Genomic DNA, 11,710 nt, shown 5'->3' with positions numbered 1-11,710 from the left:
CCCGACAACAGCGTGAAAAGTAAGTAGAAGGGAACGTTGACGCTGCTCAGGTCCAAATCAGCCGCGCTTTTCATCGGTCTCTTCCAAGTGACATGCCCATATAAATGACGCATCTCAAGATCCAGATAGACCAACGCTTGCGTTTCGAATAACGGTTCCACGCTGCAATAAAACATTCCTCAAGCCCCTTAATTATTTTACGATAAAATTCATACCGACATCAGTTGGACGAGCTCGTGAATGATGGGGTTGTTTTTCATCCAAGTGGCGTTGAACATGAGGTGCAAGTATTCGAAGGCCAGTTCTTGTTGCGAAAAGTAAAGTCCTCCGTGGCTCAGAATGAATTCTTTATTCTCGTAATCGAAAGTCAAGAATTGTCCCAAGAACCAAATCAGAAAAGTGTCTCTCGTGATCAGAGCTTTTTCTCCAGAAAGAAGAGGAATGTACGCTTCAAGCGCAAAATATTCCTCAGGCTTGGTGTAAATATTCTCCTTATCCAGCGCGTCAAGCCATTCTTTAACAACTGGATCCCGCGTTGCCTATATAAATACGCAACAATGACTTCCAAAAGGAGAATAATTTAACACGGAAACGTCTATTTACCAATACTTTCAGATATTCGAGGGTTCCAGATTCCTCGAACATGACAGGTGGAATTCCCGATTTGATCAAGTCCAAGAGAGTGTCGATGCAATTGTAGCTTTCCGTCGTGAACTCCGTGCGCAAGAAACAACCCAAGAAAAACAGAATGAAAGTCACTCCGATCAGCCACGACGAAGCGAGCAGACGACGAGTAACGTGCGGCAAAATGGAGGGAATAGCTGTAGGGAATGTATTTATGTCAGTTTAAAGCGCTAGCCATCTTTCGTAATGGGATGGTATCCTTCGCTAATTGGATTGTGGAAATCCGAAGTAATGGGAAATTTCTTTATCAAATGTAAACGAGCGCTGGATTGCTTACGTTCGGCGCACAAGAGCGAGGCGTTCTCCCAGACATTTTCCAGGGATTCTTGGGCCAGCTTCTTGACAACTTTCTTAGTGGGCAACGATTGGTATTTGTTTGTTACGACGGAGTGAATGACGAGCAAAAGTGACAGAAGCATCAAGGTAAACACCATTAAAATCACCACCTAATTAAGCGAAGAATTTAATTCAATCAATTGGGAAGCGAGTCGATTGCAAAATTTACTGGAGTGTCCATATTTAAGAAGGACAAGGATGTAGACACGACTCTTTTGGGAGAGGCCGACACGATAATCATCCTAGCCGTTTCGAACACCGGAGAAGGACTGAAATACTCCTGGCGGCCATCGAAAATCGTGAGAGGCCCAGGAATCATGATAAAATTTGATTTCTAAAACCAGAGTATAGATTAACAGGCAAACTCGTACAGTTAAATTAAATTAGATCTGATTTATCTTTCAGTTCACTTACGTTGAAAGCATTTGGCTCATTGTATAGGTTGGTAACATCGTGAAAGCTAATTTTATGGTCTTCGTAACATAGTCTAAATCATCGACAAAATTGTGTTACTATGAGATATAAAGGTAAGCTTAAAATTGCCCATAAATTATCTAAAATAAAATTCCTTTCAGGGAGTAATTAACATCTCAAAGAATATAAGAGACCATGCATTTGGTTGCTTGTGAGATGAAGGGTTTCTTGTTTACGATTCGAAAAGAGTTGAAAACCGATTAGATTACTCAAATTTTTTAAAGTATAAACAAAAGCTTCTCGATTATAGGTTAAAAATTCAAAATTAATCGAGTCGCACAAAGCAAAGAATTTGTCGATTATTCGTGGACAAATTTGACCGAACTAGCTAGCGAGGACTTAGACGCTAGCAACGCAATTCTTTCTCGCTCTAGTCTCGACACAATTTAAATTTCAATGAAATTCAATGTAATATGAAAAATACCGCATGTTGAAGGACCGTTTTAGATATTCAGCTATAAATATGTAAGATGACTTTGCACGCTCCATCCCCCACGATTCCTGACAAGAAATATTTAAACATTTTTTTCCACGAAATAAAATCATTCTCCAAGACACGCCACCGGATGTCCATAAACTCACCGTAATTGTCGTCACATTTAGTGGAGTTTCCTCGGCGTACCTATAAAAAATTATTTTCCAATCGACGACCACATTAAGATTTTTAATAGACAAAGAATTACTTGTATTTAAAATATCGGTTATTTCCAAGAAATTTAAATGGATTCATTGTCATTTTGGGTTCTACTTAAATGCAAGCGTGTGCATTGCGAAACCTCTGAAGGCTGCAAAGTGTAGCTGATTGATAAGCGATTGTTTATACTATCATACAGCGACAAAAAGAGTGTGTTAAGTCGTAATAAAATACATAGGATTAGCTTAGACTCTCTAAACTCAAACAGAAATGTAATAAATGTTATTTTTTGTTTGGACATTTAATTCACTTGATGGATTTAGTAACAGCATAAGTTCATAAGATATGATCCATAAGTATGACGCTAGCAATACTTCGTAATGCTAGAGACTTACTAAGAGCTAGTTCAAGAACGACAAGCGACAATTGCAGACTACACTCTGTGTTGCTGACTTTTTTAAACTGGACATTAGGCCAGCGACCTCCCTGTCCTGTAATAAATAAACTGGTCCATGACACGTCAGGGCACGTTGTCTGCTAAACTAAAGAAATGGATAATTAAAATAGTAGAGTTAGTGTCTGAACTCTGGTTACCCTTGAATTTTCTTAGTGGTCCCGTGGACCCCTGACCCCCCTCCGATTTAATTTTTAAACTGGTCCAGGCAATTTTTAAACTGGTAATTTGCCCTGTGTCACCGCCTTATTTCCCACGCTGGTCGCAGTCCATCTTTTATTTAGTCTGTCCTATCCTTTGACAGCGCCGCACCGTGCGTCGCTTTAAGAGAAATTTATGACTTTTCTCCAACGTTACTTCATGACAAGCTCTCTCAGTAACCAGTGACAAGCTTATTGAACATATCTTATGAACTCACGGTAAGAGACTCTAATTGTTGGTTTTAGTAGAAATAGGATGAGAACTTATTCTTCTTCTGGTTTAAGTTAGCCTCTAGAATAAACTTTCGCGTAAACTTTTAAGTGCGCGGTTTTAATCCAGGATACTACTGTCGAGGTCAATCAACGCTTTTAATTTGATAAGAGGCAACTTAAGGCTCTTTCAGATACGATCCAACTTTTCGACTCAGCTTGATGGGTCAACTCGACTTGAATCAACTAGTTGGATCGTGTGAATAGACGCTGGATGTGTTGAATCACCAAAAAAGTTGGCAAGGAAAAATTGGACCAGTGATCCAATTTTTGCTGACTCAACTTTTTAAGTTGATTTCTCCAGCCAATCGAACTGAATTACAAGAAAAAAGCCTTTTTCGGGGGTTATTTCGTAAGTGCCAAGGTAGGTGGAGCTTAAAAAGTTCCATTTGGCGGTAAAAGTTTAGTCGTGTGAATAGGAAATATTTAATTCACTTTTCCCTTCAAAAAATGGGCAAGTTGATACAACTTTTTGACCCATCGAGCTGAGTCAAAAAGTTGGATAGTCTGAAAGAGCCTTAAGTGTTCATAAATTTGCTAGAAACTTAAGGGTAAGGTGAAGACAAAATTAACAAACCTAGAATCGATAATATTTTAAGAGATCTCAGAGAATAAGTACAATTATGGCATCAAATCATTCTCGACTTGTACCGTAGGAGAGTTTTGGTATAACGCGTTATTATACTACTCACTCGCACTTACTAAACTGTTGCTGGGGTTCAAAACGAATCGCGGAAAAATTAGACGAAATCTGGAAGCTTGACTCAACAATGAAATTTATTAATTACTGTTATAGTTATTAAACGACATCTTAGACCCGGAAAATCTGTTTAATAGTTCTAAAAGTTTTATCGAATCGAGATTGGCTAGAGTTGGACATAGAAGAGAATCCGTTAAGTACGGAAATATTCACCCTTTCAAGATTGAGTTCTATTAGAAGCAGGTTCATATTACATGTCATTTAATGATACTACGGTTGGATGATTTTTGAACAAAGTTAGTTAATTATCCTCCTAATGGAGTAAGTTTATTAGCAATTGAGCTTGGGTTTAACTTAATGGTTTCAAGCCTCCTTTAAAATAGAACGTTTGAACTTTGGTAAGGAAATTCGATATCAGAAACCAAAACTTACTTTACTAGTTTAAAACTGAAGTCTAATTTTAACTTTAAATTTAGCTCGAAATGTCAAATGACTCGTTTTTAAAATCCAAGATGACATTTTACATTAAAATAAAATAAATTTTATTGACCATTTGTAATAAATTTCGATTCTATCTGCGTAGTTTTATGTTACAGCCGGTTATTTGTATTTTGTCGTGCAAGTCAAAGCGTTCACGAAGACGACGGTCAAACTAATCAATCAACAAATGTTTGAAACGAAAGTAAGATGATATAGTTTGGATATTGACGAAGCAGAAAATTTTTTATTTACAATATAATCTTTCAACTTTTAAAAGAAAATTCAACATCCCTAACTTACTTTGCTAGTGTGAAATGAAGTGTAATTCGAGAATTAGCTGGGAATTAAATCAAGTATCATTTTGTATTTGAATTGGTAATCGATCGTTTCCACGAATTTCAAATTCTAAAAGAGTAATTTTCAAGTTTAAATCGGTAAACTACAACCGTACTTTTTGCCTAAACCCAGTTCTGATTCAGGTAAGACAATTAAGTCAGTGCTAGAAGTTCCATAATTAGGTTCACACTCGAGTGAAAATTGTAAATTTAAATCTTAATGACATCATTAGCCATAATTGCATATTTAGTAAATATGTTTGTGGAAATCCTCTGTTAGAACTCCAATAAGGAATTTATTTAATTTTTTTATACGTTTAATTTGTAATGAATTTTATAAGCTTACTTTATTAACACCATTAAAAATAGTAGTTTAACATCCCTTTAAAAATATAACTTTGAAATAAAATTGTCACTAAAATATTCGGTCTTGGTTTATGATATACTGAAATTTTAGCTAGAAAAATATACATAGAAAGAAAAATCTGTATAAACCTATGACTAACCAAAATACCCAAAACTACTGTAGAGGATGAGGAGCAAACTCTCCTAAATATTATAAGAAAATCCAGAGCGTTATAATATTTGTAACCGAAATGACGTTCTAACGAAGCTCTCTATAGAGAGTAAATAATAAGAAAGAGTTTATAAATTTTTGAAGTTTTACAATGTTTTCAATAATAAACTCTCTAACTCATCCTGATCTCATCTAATTATAAAATCCTCCTCTCGACTGGATGATATTTACATCCTATAGACCGGCCAGGGATAGATTTAATTTTAGAAGTAGGAATGGAGAACGGTTTATATTTACTTCAGTCCGACTCATAGCCTAGTATAGAGCCCCGCCCTTCAACACGTAACGAAAAGTTTAAATTATCTTATTGGCTCACTTATACTACGTTTTGATGAAGTGGCTGACGGTAACGGCGAAAAATACGTAATTCCATTTTTCCTCTGTTGCTATGACCCGCCTTATCTTTCATATACCCCGTCCCGTGGAAGGGGTCGTGGGACTTTGACGCGCTCAGATTATTCTGTTCTCCATTCCTACTTCTAAAATTAAATCTATCCCTGGACCTGCTTTAGGGTTAATTATGCTCTATGCCATCATTTACAATGGTAATCCAAAATGAGCTGACTGGAAACAAAGGGTTACTTTGCTGCTAGTGGAATTTAAGTATTTAACTAACTTTTTGTCTGAGGAGTATTTTGCTTTAAATACGCTCTTAACATTGACAACTAGCTTTTTGCCAAAAATATCAAGAGAATCAGGAAATACACGGAAAAGTCGGCGAGTAATTTGTTTCTGATATAGGGTTGGTACCGGTAATTGGGAACGATTCTAAATGTGAACACTTTTTCTTTAAAATTTTGTAACTAATTTTTGAGCGGCTCAAACTCCTTTTAAAAGGGCTCAATTTGTAGATTGAATATCGAGGATTACGATAAAAATGGTTAGAATATTGTAGGAATACATGGATGAAAGATACGGACCATTATACGCACCAACTCGGACTAATCAACTTAAGTTGATGCCAATTTTAGGTGTTTCTTAATACAGTACCATCGGGGAATAAGCTTTAGCAAGAGTTACAATAATCCCACGATAGCAAAACTTTAACCATTAGATAGATCACGTTTTTCGCTATAAAATTGATATTATAATCAGAGCTGTGCTAATTAATTAGTTAGCTAATTTAATTTCTAATTAATTAGCAACATTTACTAATTGAAAATGGTAATTGAATTTTAATTACCTTAGTGCTAATTGAGAAGTAATTCTAATTAATTAGTATGAATAGGAAAGGTAATTATCTAATTAAAATGTAATTAGATTTAGGATTAACTAATTAGCCAATTTGATTTTCAATTAATGTTTTAATTTAGTAAAAACTAAAAATCGAGGATTTAACTCTTGATTCATCTATTATTTGAATATGAAAACGGCCTTATTATATCGATGTGGAAACCTTAGTGCTACTCTAAATATTTCAGCTCCTCAAAACATGAGAGAATACTAGTACTAGTAGAAAATTTCGTAAATCGTATCTGTCCCATTTCGAAATTTCGACTGTTTTTCCTACTCGAATTTATAGCAGTGCCCATGGATTTACTACTCAGAGTCCATTATAGGAACTGTGGCAAGAAAATGAAGAAATGAGACAAATTTTAATATGACGGAAGGCTCTAGGCCTGCCTCACTTTTCGTGAATAATTCACGGCTTCCGTACCCGTTTTTCAATGGCATTACCAAAGTACTAAATCCACGGGCACTTTTAAACTTTAATGTTTACTTAAGGTTTACTTTTTTTCCTTAATTAGACAAGTAATTAATTAGTAAATTAGTAATTCTAATTAATTAGTTTGATAAATAAATGGCTAATTTCTAATTGAATTTAATTAGTTTCCATGTCTAATTGTTAATTGGCTAATTAATTAGTTCATAAATATTTACCTAATTGCTAATTCTAATTCAATTAGTAGTCAGCTAATTAGCACAGCTCTGATTATAATCTCTGAGTTCGATTCGGAATTCGATTCAAAAATAGAGTTGGAAAAAACCAAGTAAAAATTGCAAATGTGAACACGACATATCAATGTTAATTAGAATCATTTTTAAGCAATTTTACTTAAATATAAAACGTAACAGTGGTATAAAAAACCTACTTTCGGATAATATTAACTTCAAAATACATCATTGACCCAAAAAAATACTCAAATTTCGCGCCTTTAGTAAAGTTATCAATTTATCCGTAAGAGGGCCGTAGCTACCACTACTTATTGGGCGGGAAAACGGCAAACCGAGTCAGCTGTTATGCTAGGGACTGAATAAAATGTGACTTCTCAACGTATTATTGAGCATTTTGACTCAGGTATGGTTTTCAACTATATTATCCAATTATTACTTATGAAATCTGCGTAAACTTTAATCTAGGTGCATGAATTTAGGCCCTACGTATTGGTAGCTTTTTTCCTAGGACCTATTTTTATTCCTCCCATTTGATTAGCATTGGTGTTCCCAATTGGGTCCCGCGTTCACTATTTAGGGTCAGGGTGTTTACATTTACCAGCGACTGTTCACATTTGGGTTCCTCTAAGGGGTTTTGGAAATAGGATATTGTGCAAAATTTAAAAGAGTTAAAAAGCTGAAATCATAGCGAATTGTGTCTAAAGAATCATATTTCATGTCCTGAAAGTTTCAGGTGTCTAACGTTAGCGCCACCGAAGTTATTCAAAGATTTGTAAAAAGTGTTCCCAATTACCAGTACCAACCCTATATATATATTCTTTTTGAGGCAACCCTGAGCAGGATGACCTTATGCACATATTTCTGTACGTTTCCATGACGGTGTCTTGATGCTCGTGAATGAGTTGCTTCCGGTGATAGGCTAAGATTAATATGATGGTCTAAATCGGGGCGGACTAAGGCCGAGGGAGATTATGATATTTCCCGTCTGGAGCTTAGCTTAAAAATCGATGACGCATTAAGTCGCTTCAGATACTAGGGTTGGCAAAGCGCGGCTCTGACCACGCAACGAGATTTCCAGTGAAATGAAACCAGTTATTAGATATTATAACAGCTGGTTAAAAATGTTGTATAGGCTGGGTGTTGTTACACCAGTTGTTTTTACAATCATAGGTATGGCTAACGAAAGATAAAATGTTTCTACTATTATGTTGGGTTCAGGTTCGGTTGGATTAAGTTGGGTTGAGGATTAGTTAGTCTTAGGTTATACTGGAACGAAAGATGTGTTATAACTTCGATATCAAACTTTTGGAAACAGTCAACCATATCAGTTACAAAACCTTGTCTTGAGCAGGAAACTGGAGACGGGATCGTGAATCTTCCTAAGTTTGGGAATATTCTTATCAGTCAGGTGCGATAGAGTATTATAAAGCTCACACAGTATGGGATACGCGTGTTAATCACCGCGCTACTTCTCTCACAGAGTGTTATCAAGGCGTTTTAACAACTAATAACAAGTTGTAAAAACCAAAATATTACCTCTCCGTGTCAAGAGGAGGACTACTACCACAAACTTATTAACCTTGATGTAGAATTATTTCCCTTTGAAAAGGCCCAATTGTCTACGCCTCAGCTGTTAACTCTATATTCTCATAGCCAGGAGCAGATGACAAAGGAGTCTCCGACGCTAGCTTCCACAATGTAGAGGGCAATGGGATCCGTGAACGTCACGATTATTAACAAAAATCTATACGCCAGTGCCACCTCTCGTAGGAAATTTGAGCTTTATTTTCCAACCAATAGCGTGGCTGCAAAGTCTCGAAAAGAGATCTGGGAAATCACGTCTGGAGCCTCTCTTTAAAAAAACGTATCGTCTGCTTATAATTAGCCTAGGCTTTAACGAGTATTAGAGTTAAACAGGTCATGCCGGGAGTGTGGCGCACTCCTGTAAGCCAAGCTTCTGGGCGGCAAAGTTTGAGGGAATAAGACACATGTCGGTGATCCTAACGTGTAGGTGCCGACTGCCCCGTATCCGCCGGAGGTAACTTGACCCCCACACCCCTTCCGTCAACTCCTCATTTCCTTCCCTGATTAATCACACACTGAAACCTGATTAATCGCATCCTTGTCGCGGACGTGAGAGCCCAATTTACATTGAAACCCCACGAAGAAGAGTTAAACAAGTTGGGAAACCAAAATAAACCTCTCCGAGTCGAGACGCAATCAAGAGGTTATTTTTAAATAAATATAATTGATAATAATTATTTTAATTGTCATTAATTTACCTTAATTCTAGTTAAATCGATTTAACGAACTTTATTCCTCAAATCATTTTAAACAAAGCTATTGTTTACGATTGAATTCAAGCGTATGCCTCTATCTTTAACAATTTTTGGGAAATTTAGGGTAAATAAAGCGATTGATTCACAATAAATGATATGAAAACCCGCAATTGCGTTAACCTTTGGTGGAAGCCTTGCCACTGAGAGGCTAGACGATTCTCGTAACCCTAGTCTAACGCCGCGTACTTCATAATCATAATCCTAACGATGGGAGTAGGAGCCAAAAATTGCTATCTGCGAACACGTTTGCTCCAATTTGCCAACTGCGAACGCGGTGAGACACACACTAACACGTCCATTGCAATACCCTATCCGTGACGTCGTCATCACTCGGAAAGGTAAAAATTAAGTACGAGTAGTTACCCGGGACTTCGCGCGCGTATAATCGAAATATGTTATATTAATATATGTATTATAGACATTATAGTTAAAATATATAATCAGCAATACATAGTTTTATTTAACTTGCAATTTTCTGTGCCTTTCTGCTTGAATTAAAGAGCAGATGTAGAAACCGCCCATTATATTTGAACTTAGGACGAGCGAAGTGACACTAAGGTAGCTATCAACCTATTCGCGACGAACCCGAATGTTAACAAGTCCTCTAATATGCCTCGTGTGAAAGAGTAGACCAAAGACTTGATTTACAAATACGAAGATTTTTGCATTAAAATCTTGTTTTATCAAGATAAAATAGAACATGGGTCAATATTGCATTGTTTTTTGGGGGCCAATCAATGTTTGGGAGCCCGTATCTACGTAAATGAATGTTGTTGTCACTTTCCAATCAGTTTAATCAGAAGTGAGATGATACAAGAAGTACTGAGCTAACCAAATTCTTCACTCGGCGAAAGTGAATATTCTTGATAACACAAGAACGGTTGGCCATCTAGTGGCGGTTTCAAAATTTCCCCTCCAAAACGTGAGACGCTCGCGGTGGTAGACGGCCGAACTAGATTCAAGGAGCCAGGCCAGTGTTCCGCCGCTTTAGGTTGAGGGGAAGGGGGTGGGAAATTATTTGGAACTCGACCAATTTTTTTCTCTCTAGTTTTAGCGCGTGGGAAGCGGCATAAAATCCTCAAATTTGTTCACTAGTGCCAGGATCTACTATCAATGCTAGAGCCCTTCACTTCTAGTCTCATCTCACTTCTGGTTTAATCCAAAGAATACACCCTCAATTTCATGGCAGACTTTTAACTAATCTAAATTTTTCAAGCTAATATTAAGATGTTGTTGAACATTACGAAATAGATCTACTATTATAATGGTTAAACATGTGCCAGCAAGCTCAAAAGGTACTTGTAAGAGAGGAGCCGAGAGAAGTTTTTGAAAACGTTTTCTTCAAGCTCGAATTTTTTATAAATTTTCACCTATACAGATACATTTTACATGTAATAAAGTAACCTCGTATATGAATCACGCAATCTAAGCGCGAGTTTACGTAGAGCAGAATATCCTTTACATATTAGTAATTACACTCTTGTAAAAACCTGTACACCTGTCATGGCCTTGTTTAACTTAATTTTTGAATACAACTGTATAGATTTGTAGACGTAATGCAAAATAATGAGCTTAGCTCGATTTTCGACTTAGATAAACTATGGAACTGCTTGATCTGTCGCAGCTTAATTCTGTGAGACAGAATGAATTGCTATACTTTAATAATACCAACAAGACGGCCCAAGGGCTCGTAATAGTAGCCATATCGTACGAGTGAATAGCGCCTCTATACCCTACCCTAATGAGGGGATAACCCCTCTATACCTTACCCTAATGAGTGAATAGCGCTATCTTTTTCAGTGCTTAAATGATGTACCGTGCATAAAATCAGAGTTAATAGCCCCTCGATTCCCTACTCTAAACAGTGATAAAATTATAACCGTATAAATTTACTTATGCTGTAATTCTAATATTCCGGCGAATCGAAGAACAGATAGTTTTAGTGATAATCCCCTCGATGAGTTTACAACATAGACTTATGCCGATTCACACTTATCGCATATTATAAATTTCTAACAAGGACTTATGCCCAGAAACTTTTGAAAGAGAAAGTTTAGTTATAGTGATTACGCATTTTAGTGATTATCCCCTCGAATTACCTTTAGCAATGCTAAAATGATCAAACGCATAACGCTCATTTAACACTATGTTAGCTCTATCTAAACCCACATTTAAATTAACCGCCAAAACGTTCCAGTCTAACATAACATAAATGACGATAGCTACCGAACGAGAACGAAACACATGAGGAGCGCGGTAGGAAACGGGGAAATCGTTATCTATTTAATTAGCACATAAATAAAAAGAAAATAAATATAAAAACCCCAAACA

This window comes from Phalangium opilio, unplaced genomic scaffold, assembly GCF_054372755.1.
Source record: "Phalangium opilio isolate 3A_F unplaced genomic scaffold, DU_Popi_V2 ptg000009l_1, whole genome shotgun sequence".
NCBI lineage: Eukaryota > Metazoa > Arthropoda > Arachnida > Opiliones > Phalangiidae > Phalangium > Phalangium opilio.
Note: the sequence above shows the minus strand (reverse complement) of the source record.